Raw genomic sequence first — 10,791 nt, forward strand, 5'->3', positions numbered from 1 at the left:
CTCATCAAAATTTCTGATGAACATTCTGAGGTAGTTGAAAAATTTATCTTCACCCCAAGCAATAATGTAAATAATGGTACTGAATTCCCTTTGAAATGCTCTTTGGGCAACCATCGGGTGAACTTGATATCTACGTCTTTTAATCTTTCGTTTACGAAGATAATAAGCTGCAATTGAACAATCTGTAAAGGCGTCCATTTTGTGAGTCAGAAAAACTGATGATGTATGGATGCGTATGGTCAGGATGGTGCATAGGTACGCACTGACGGTCGGTCGAGCTCTGAATGTGTAAAACTGATTCATCGATGCTTATGGTCAGGATGGTGCACTGACGGCCGGTCGAGCTCTGTAACTGGCCTTACACGAAATCTGCAGATTGAAATAGATTGTATTTACTGGGTCATACAGCTGGAATAATAACACCTCACTTTTATAGTGGTACAACTGATTATGAAACAGTCTCATATCAGCTGTTCCTAGAAGGATAGATTTCTCTTTTTCATGTCCTTCAGCTAGTTTTCCCAGGAATGAGACCCTGTGCAATAGATTTTTATATCAAGAACCTCCTATATTGAAAATTTATGTGATCTAGCCGTGGCGGCTCGAGTCATCGCTAAAGAATTACTGTACACTTTTACAATGACAAATATGTATTTTGGCTGAAGGACATGGTTTTCTATTTTTGCTAGTATTCCCCCTCCTCCCTTTAATAAATTTAACAATTACTGAGAAATCATGTTCAGAATTAATTATTGTGAATAAGTGAGTTCTCATCAATACTCCAAGTTGTATAATGAGGGTAGAATTATACAAGTGTAAGTTAGATATTTGGATATTTTTTCATCTTGAAAAAATTTTTTTTGAAAATCTCTAGCTCTAGATTATATTCATTGAACTCTTATCTTAATTCACCATCACAATAATACAATAAATTAGATTTTCAATTTTAAACTAATTACCTGTAGACACAGAAGATGAGAATCATAGTGCTGGTATATATTTCGGTGCATAAGAATACCACAATCAGTAATGTATCATAAATATATATCAGCAATAAAATTGTTATCTTCTGCCTTATCTAAACGTTATTAGTTTCAAATTTGAAATTTAAGACACAGTCACGTGTTCCTTCATTTATACTTTTTGTTGTCCATTTTATTATTTACTAGTCTATATTATGTTTATTATACCTTTGGCTTAACTTATTATTTGGTTATACTTTTAATTTTGGTTTAACTTATTTTTCAATCATATTTATCATCTCTTTAATCGTACAAAACTGGAAAATTCCAATAGAGAAAAATCTCTCCAATAACTGAATACCCAGAAATACTCTGAAATAGTTTTTCACTCTATGTTAAACGAGCCCGCACCGTCACCGTCAAAAAGTAAACTGAACTAGTTGGTGACGGCGCGGGCACGGCTCAAACACGGTGACGGTGCTGACGTGGTGCAGTAGTATGTGTTCCTACACGTTTGAAAGCATTTGTTTTCTCACTTTCCGTAGTACATCCGACACTCGGCCGTATCGCGGCGCGGGCTCGGTGCGGATATGAGTGTCCCGGCCATTATGGGTATTCTCAATAGGTGCCTACAATCCATAGCCTACCATTCATGTGAGATAGCAAGACAACATTCCAGAGTCATTGAGTCAGTAGTGTGCGATAGAATAGGAGTCAGTGAAAGTGTTAGGGTTGCTTGTTTTGAACCTGTCAATGAGTTGTCTTGGGGAGCTACAATAACAGCTGATAGTTAACAAATAAGACGCATGTTTTGAAGAGTGAAGAATATAGAACATGTTGAAATAAGTCGATAATCATATCTTAATATTATTGAGCACCATAAAAAAATTTCGGGGTATCGAGCTTCGCTCTGAAGTACAATAGCATAGACAATTTATAACAAAAGAGGAAATTATAATACAGGGTGATTCATAATTATGGTAAAATATTTTAATACGTGATAGTAGAGGTAAAAATAAGAAAAAAAGTTCATATAAACATATATCCATAAACGCTTCATTAGCGAGCTATACAGGGTGGAAGATTTTGCCCGGAATTCAGTTCCTCTGGTGAAATACACAGATGCTGAATTGTTTAGGGACTGGTTTTTGAAAAACTTATGCTGGATTCATATGGAAAAATATCTGAAAAATTGAATAAAACTAGTCTGGAAGCTGTAGTATGAGTAGTTTTTGAGAAAAAAGTTGAAATATGCAAAAAATCTAAGTAGAAAAACATAGACTTCTATGTTTGATGCCCAATAACTTTCTTTAATGACCAGTAAACAAATAATTTTTCGCACTAAAAATTGTAGAGAATTTAATTCTGAAAAAGAATAATGTAAGCTGTGTAAACTAAATTCAAATAAAAGTTGAATAAAATTTATTCTTATGTAGTACATTACACCACAAAAATTTGCTGTTTTATGAGGAGAGAACTGATAACTCATAAGTTGTAGCTGATTGAAAATAAAATATTCGGTTTTTTATGTAAAGTTTTTTTATATGAAAGTAGCATATCTAAATGACATTAAACTCATACCAAAAGACTAGTTGATTATGCCATTAAGCCTGGAAGGAAGCTCAAACAGAAGTAGATGATCTCCTATGATTCCTGCCCAAATGTTTACTGAAAACTGATGTTGTGGAAGATTAGGATTGATGGCATGAGGATTCTCAGCTGCCCAAATATGTTGGTTGTGGACGTTAACGATAGCTGTTCTTGTAGAGAGTGCCTCGTCGGTAAATAAAACGGTTGTTAAAAAGTTTGGGTAAACAAGTTTTACTAAAAACCATCGGCAAATACCAGCACAGTCTCGTGGCAATAGAGTATGAACTTTCTGGAGGTGGTATGGATGATATTGCTGCTATTTTAGTATCCTTCAAATAATGGATTGATTCACATTAAACTGCACTGACAATTCTCTTGTGCTTTTCTCTGGTTGTTCATAAATTTCATTAAGAACTTGTTCTTCTAACTCAACAGTTATAGTAGATCGAGGTCTGCCTGCATAAATGTGCTCTTTGGATATCAAAGGATCTGTTTGATGAATAGTGGCAAAAAACCTTGAACTTGGACATACTCGGTTAGGAAAGTTCTCTTGATACAAACGTCTTGCTTCAGTACTATTACAGTTGTGTCCCATTCCATACATTTAATGCATGTCAGCTAATTCGGAGTATGAATAATGTCTAAGATTACCTGCCTTTTTTCAAAAGTTAACACTCAACAAAAAAGCAAAGAGGAATGGTTACTAATAACTGGTTGATAAATTAAAAAAAAAACACAGCGCAGTTACAGTAGGCCTAACTTACAGTTTGTCTTTTTCTGTTCAACAGTGAGCTAAAATATCTCTGAAAATAATTTTCAGCTGATAATTTCTTTCAAATATTTTCTTATTTAAAACATAAAGAATCAGCTGTTTTTGAACAGCTGTTATCAAAATCCATGTTTTATTTGCAATCAGCTACAACCTCTGAGTTATTAGTTCTCTCCTCGTAAAACAGCAAATTTTTGTGGTGTAATGTACTACATAAGAATACATTTCATTAAACTTTTATTTGAATTTAGTTAACACAGCTTACATAATTCTTTTCAGAATTAAATTCTCTACAATTTTTAGTGCGAAAAATTATTTGTTTACAAGTCATTAAAGAAAGTTATTGGGCATCAAACGTAGAAGTCTGTGTTTCTCTACTTGGATTTTTTGCATATTTTAACTTTTTTCTCAAAAACTACTCACACTACAGCTTTCAGACTAGTTTTTTTCAATTTTTCAGATATTTTCCCATATGAATCCAGCATAAGTTTTTCAAAAACCAGTCCCTAAACAATTCAGCATCTGTGTATTTCACCAGAGGAACTGAATTCCGGGCAAAATCCTTTACTCTGTATAGCTCGCTAATGAAGCGTTTATGGATATATGTTTATATGAACTTTTTTTCTTATTTTTACCTCTACTATCACGTATTAAAATATATTTTACCATAATTATGAATCACTCTGTATATCTAGAATGATATACTACGATTGCTACAATATTTGTTAATATACTATGTACCATTCTACACTAATAGCAGCAAGTTACTATTTTGGAGTTTTTAGAGTAAACATGCAGCCCAACATACACAACTGTATATGAAGTTTTCACTTGAGAATTACTTGCAATTCTACTAAGCAAAAAAGGACTGTTATTCATACACTATGAACACTGAAAATGGTCATTGCTGATACTATGTCTCATCAATTCATTAACAAAATACTAAACATACAAAGGCTAAGAGTTCCCCAGCAGTTGAATGCATCTACTAAAAAAAGTTTCAGGGTTGAAGGATTATTTATTATTATTTTATTATTTATTTATTTATTCCTTGAAAAAGCATTACAATAATTCACAATTTAGAAATATAACAACAAAATGAATCAATAGGAAATACAAATAAACATAAGGAACTACTTCCCCAAAAGAGCAAGCTCGAGCTTGGGGAAGGAGCAGCCGTACTTTGACTACTTACTTATTATTAATTAACATTACAGTATATACATTAACAACTAAAATCAAATCCTTTCAATAAACAAGATAAATCAGTGATGCTATAATAGATCAATATATTTACATACAATATGTGTTAGATGCAACAAAATTTGTAAATTATAATAAATTATAATAATGACCTGATATTGCCTAGCCCAGTGTATAACATGATATAAGATGTGGTACAAAATGAAATCTATTCAATTGGAATAATTACTATACTAATGTAATCCAGAAATTCTCGGCACTATCCCAGCCATGAGAGCTAGATACTTTTTCAAATGTAGTCCAAAGTTTTTTTGGGCGAGTAAACCTCTCAAATTACTTGGAAGAATATTAAAAAATAATGGAGATAAATATATGAAGCTACGCTGACCAGCAGTAGTCAATAATCTAGGAACAGTAACCAGACCTGACTCCTCCCGTCTTGTAATAGCACAATCCGTTCTATTAATGAAATGAAAAAGTGATAGCTTCTTATAATATAATATGATGTGTTTCAGGTATATCTGTCTAATCGGTAGAACTGAAAATTCCAAAAAAGCCAATCTTGTTGAATACATTCTATTCTTTTTCAGAATAATTTTTAATATTAAATTTTGTATTGTTTTTACTGGTTTTAGAACATTTGTATATGCACCACCCCAACCCACAATACCATATTGGAGCAATGACTGTGCCAGTGCATAATACACTATCTTCATGACTTTCATAGGCAAAACAGAACGTAATTTCACAAATAAATAAATAAGTTTTCTAGATCGTGTAGTAAGCTGCGACAAATGTACATCCCACTTTAAATGCTGATCAACCATTACTCCAAGATATCTGATACTGCTAACCTTCTTTATTTTATTACAATTAACTGAACACCCTAAATCTACATGACTAAGACAATTTGGAGAATGCAAAACAAGTGACATATTAACTGGCTGATTCTGTATATTCAAGGAAAAAGAGATGTATTTTGTTTTGGACAAATTCAGAGTCAGTTTTCTTCTATCAAGCCATTTTTTTACTTCTCCCAGTCCCCTAGCAGCTGAGTCATATGTGCTAGCCCAGTTTTCTTCATGAAAAATTAAAACTGCATCGTCTGCAAATGACAATATTTTCCCATTGATTAAATTAAGGTTACAAAAGTCATTAATATAGATCAGGAAGAGGCAAGGTCCAATCACTGTTCCCTGCGGGATTCCCATTTTAACAGATTTATATTCACTAACAGTGTTATTGACTCTAACACATTGTTGCCTATTCTTTAAATAACTGCAAAACCATCCCAGTGCCACATCCTCAAGACCAAGGCTACGGAGACAATCAAGTAGACGATCATGGCAAACTGTATCAAAGGCTTTTGCAAGATCAAGAAAAATAGCTATTTGTCTCCTACCTACATCCAAGTTTAAGATTGTTTCTTGAACAAAAGCAGCAATTGCTTCCTGTGTTCCCATCCCCTCTCTAAAACCAAATTGATTTTTTGACAGAATATTATTCACTTCCAAAAATTTATGTAGCTGTCTCTTTACACATTTTTCAATTATTTTAGCCAAATTCGAAAGTAAACTTATAGGTCTATAGTTGGTAATTTTCCTTTTGTCTTGTGATTTGAATATTGGTTTTACTACAGTTGTTTTAAAAGAATCTGGAAAAATACCTTGTTCAAAACTTACATTAATAATGTGTTTGAGTGGAGAGGCAACAATACTTTTAACAGATTTTAAAACAGATACAGTAATGCCATCATGACCAGGCCCAGATGCACCTCTAAGACTCTCGATCGCCTCCACAACCTCAGTCTCTGATACATATTGAAAAGTAAAATAATCTTGCGGATTGTGGGGATTGTCTGGTTGCAAATCATCACCAGGCTCACTAGGAATATTTTTTACCATTTTCTCTCCTATAGAGATGAAAAAATCGTTAAAAGCATTAGCACATATATTGGGATTATCCCTAGCACTATAGACATTACCATCAATTTCAATTTCTTCCAAACACTCCTTCCTTATTTTACAACCAGCTACCTCCCTAACTACATTCCAAGTCCGTTTTACATCATTTCCAGCCTCCTCAATTTTTCTGCTATAATACAATCGTTTAGCTTCTCTAATAAGGACTGTCAATCTATTTCGATAACTTCTAAAATAATTTCTCAGATTTAAATTGAATGGTTCCTTTTTACATTTGTTAAATAGAGCTTGCTTTCTTCTAATAGAAAATACTAAACCTTGAGTAATCCATGGCTTGATTTTTTTAAACCTCGAACTAGATTTGGCTACATTTGTAGTGGATTTTTCAATATAGCTTTGTAGAGTTGCTACAAAGTTATCTGTTGAAACATTAACATCCCTACTAGAAAATACAGACTGCCAGCCCTCAGACTGGATAAGAGACAAAAGCCTATCATAATCGAGCCTGGTGGCAACAAGTGGGAACTGAGCAGCATTGTTAGTCAAGTCTATTTCACAACGAACCCTAAGAGAAGTAACATAGTGATCAGTAATACAAGTCTTCAATACCATGGGTTCAATGTGCTTATTAGTGTGAACATTACCGAAATAATGATCTAAACACGAAGGTGTTCCCTGAAATGGAACCCTTGTAAAACAATTCACATAAGATATAAGCCCATTTTCGTTCAATAAATTCAAATAAGATTCAGTGTGGATGTTATTTCTATTATTCAAGATATCAATATTTATATCTCCTACAAATATAATATTTTTTCCTAAATTTAAATTCGAAAGCAGCTCAGCTAAAGAGTTAACAAAGTCCTGGCAATTATCATTAGGTGATCTGTAAGCACAAACAATAACCCACTCCTCCTCAAAAATTTTCAGCTCTATCACGAGACAACTAGCCCCAACTATTGTGCATTCCCGCACATGAACATGATCATAATCTTTTTTCAAGTAAACTACTACACCCCCATTTCTATTTGTGTGATTCATTGAATAGTACTGATTAAAACCAGGTATATCACACCCTATGGGCCTAACACCTTGGTGACCCGTCTCAGATAATACAATCATGTCTATAAATGGCAATACATTAGCAAATTCTAAACAGAACTCGTCTAAATTCTTCCCAATGAATCTGATATTACTATGAATTATATCAAAATTTACACTGGGTTGATTAGAAATAATATTGTAATAATCATTAGAGTTATTCAAACATAATGTCTCAACTTCATCGAATTCATCTAAATTTTCAAAAATGTCCATAATAAAATTATTTTACTGTTCATTGTTAAACAAGTCTTTAGTACTTACATCTTAGAAAGGTCCAAAGGAATCTTTTAATCCAGTCTTTCTAAGTATCAATAAATCTGTGGTTTTTGACAATTTCTTAGTCTTTTTCATTCAATATGAATAATTACCACAATATCAACTTCTCAACTACACAAAAAGTATTTTCTGGTAACTTACAGATAATCTGCACTAACAAAAAACAAAATTTTACATGAGGTCTAGTGAACTTATTGATGTAGTAAGAGCTGAGGTAATCACTGTTCTTCACATTTCATCAATTTCCTCGATGTTTCCTTAAAGAAGTTATTAAATGAATTAGCATTGTCAACATCATGTGAATCAACACCTCTATTGTTAACATTAGTAAAAAATTTAACGACGTTCCATGCAGCTCAATTTTTATTTTATAAATGTTCTATTTTGTTGTTGAAATAATTTATATTTGCTTTCTTAATAGCAATTCTATACTCTTCCTTACAGCTTATTATATATTTATGTTTAAATTGGATAGTCTTACTAAAATGTTAAGTAAGCCATAAATTGTTTAGTCTTACTGAATTTTTTTAGTAAGCCATAATAGCTATTAAAACTATTTTCGAGTTTTATTTAATCAGCAGTATACCATCCATCATCTAGCTTTGGATTAAGCTACTAACTTTGATACGTTTAAGAGGATATGCAGCATCAACAGCCAACATATACCAATCAAATAACTTCTTAAACTTATCATTAGCATCATCAAGCAAATACACTCACTCGAATTTATGTTACAAATTAAGCGAACAAACAAATAAGTGTTCTGTTCATTAACTAACATAACTATAGCTTTTTGTTTACAATAGAGAAACACTTCGAGAGTCCTTTTTCACATGTAGGCTATTAAAGATTTGGCTAATGACTTAGAGAAACAATAGCATGAGTAGATATCCCATGGTATAGGTCGTTTATGTCGCAACTTTTACTGTTATCTCAAGCCGACAGTCCACGTAGTTCTTTCCCGTGAAGCTGTGTGACGCTGGTAGTCTCTCATACTGTGCCGTTTATACACTCTCACCCCAACAAGACAGTAAAACCAACAGTAATTGATAATAATCGGTTCGAGATAAAGTTGCGACATGAACGCCCTATACCATGGGATATCTACTAACGCTATTGTTTATCTATGCTAATGATGATTTGACATTATGTGTATCGATAACTTGGGTCACACATCTGCTCTTATGAATATCAGTTACAATATTATCACTGAATTGCAAAGATCTATTTTGAATGTATCATTAACATAACATTGACATCAGTGCATATTAAATTATAATTACATTTTTATATAGCACATCATATTGTAATATAAAAATGGAATAGCTAAAGCTCCTCAACCAAATTATGTACGGTAGGTGATAAGTTTTGAATAGCCTTCACCAAATTATATAAAGGGTCCTTGAAAAATGAGCTAATATTTCTTATGCTTACCAGAATTGATTTTAATGGTTAGAAATATTTTAAAAAATCAGATTCAATAGCCTAATTATTACAAAATTGGAAAACTCTTATAATAATATAATTTTATAAATGTAGGTACTATTAAATACTTTTAAAAATAATTGAAATAAAAATTTGAGCTATTCGCTTAAAGCATAACAAATAACTATGGTGTTTTACTTATTCTGACGTGTCCTTTGAGGTTTTGCATGCTAGGTTGCACCCCATTACTAAGACCTTTTTGAGAGCAAGACCTTTTTCTTTGTAAAGACCAAAATTACCGTCAACACAATTTATTTCTTCAATGTTATTTTCCATCACGAACTGCTTAATATTAAATCACTTTTTGCTATTAAAAAGAACGACTAGCAGTCAGAATGTTTTACAATAAATTAATTATTCACTTACTGTGACAACGAATTCTTTTGGCTTGAGATGGCTGACCTGCCGAAAGATCTCGTTGTCACAGTGAGTGATTAATTCATTTATTGTAAAAATTTATGAATGCTAGTCGTTCTTTTTAATAGCAATTTATTTCAATTAAACCGAACTGCGTTGGTTTGTGTTGGCGAAAACTTTGCCCAAATTCCAGTAAAGATCAAACTCTCAAAAAATTCACACTCTGTATCAAAAGAACCACTCTGTTTCAATTTTTTTTCAAACCTTACTATGTTCCCAACCAGAGAGCAATTTTGAATACCTCAAGGGCAAATCAGATTATTGTTTGTATAAAATTGTTTATCATAATACATTAGGAACCAAGAAGAGCATCAACATAATAAAAAATGTTTAAAACATGTATTGATTACAACAGCCAAATTAGGAGTAGTGTTGTTGTTCTTGAAAATATATCATGATCATCAAAGTCCTAAAGTGTACTTCTTATTCATCATTTCCAAAGTCAAGAACAATGTTGAAGGAAAATATTACCTACTTTAATTTATTATTGATATCAATTATTTTCTAGATGCGGATCTATTCCTCACAATATATCATTAAAATATGATTAAAGTTTGTTAAAATAGCTAACATCATTATTATATGTATTAGGTCTGTACAATGACAAAACAATTATTTTTTTAATTTGGAAGTTCAATTGCATTAGCTTCACAAACCATTTCCAAAAGATGTATTTTCACTTTACTAGGTACCCACGGTAATTGCCAACTTATATATTAATGTTTAAAATTTGTAAATATTTAATCTAGATTCATGAAATTATTAAATGATGCTGTTATTAAATTATGATTTAATCATAGATTTTATCATAGATTTTTGGTAATTTTTTGAGTAACGATTTTCCTTGTTTTATTCCTCTTCCTATACCACCCTTACTTTGATGATAACAAAGGTTACCAGAATAAAAATAATAACATTTAGTGGCAGGACTACAATGATAGGTGCTAACTGCGTTAATTCAAAGAAGTTTGTGGCTGTGCAAATAAATATAGTAGGCTATACCTAGTTATAACATCAGGTCCCGCAAATAGAATAAACTCACTAGTACCGTAATTTACATCAT

Source organism: Nilaparvata lugens, chromosome 14 (genome assembly GCF_014356525.2).
Source record: "Nilaparvata lugens isolate BPH chromosome 14, ASM1435652v1, whole genome shotgun sequence".
Taxonomy (NCBI): Eukaryota; Metazoa; Arthropoda; class Insecta; order Hemiptera; family Delphacidae; genus Nilaparvata; species Nilaparvata lugens.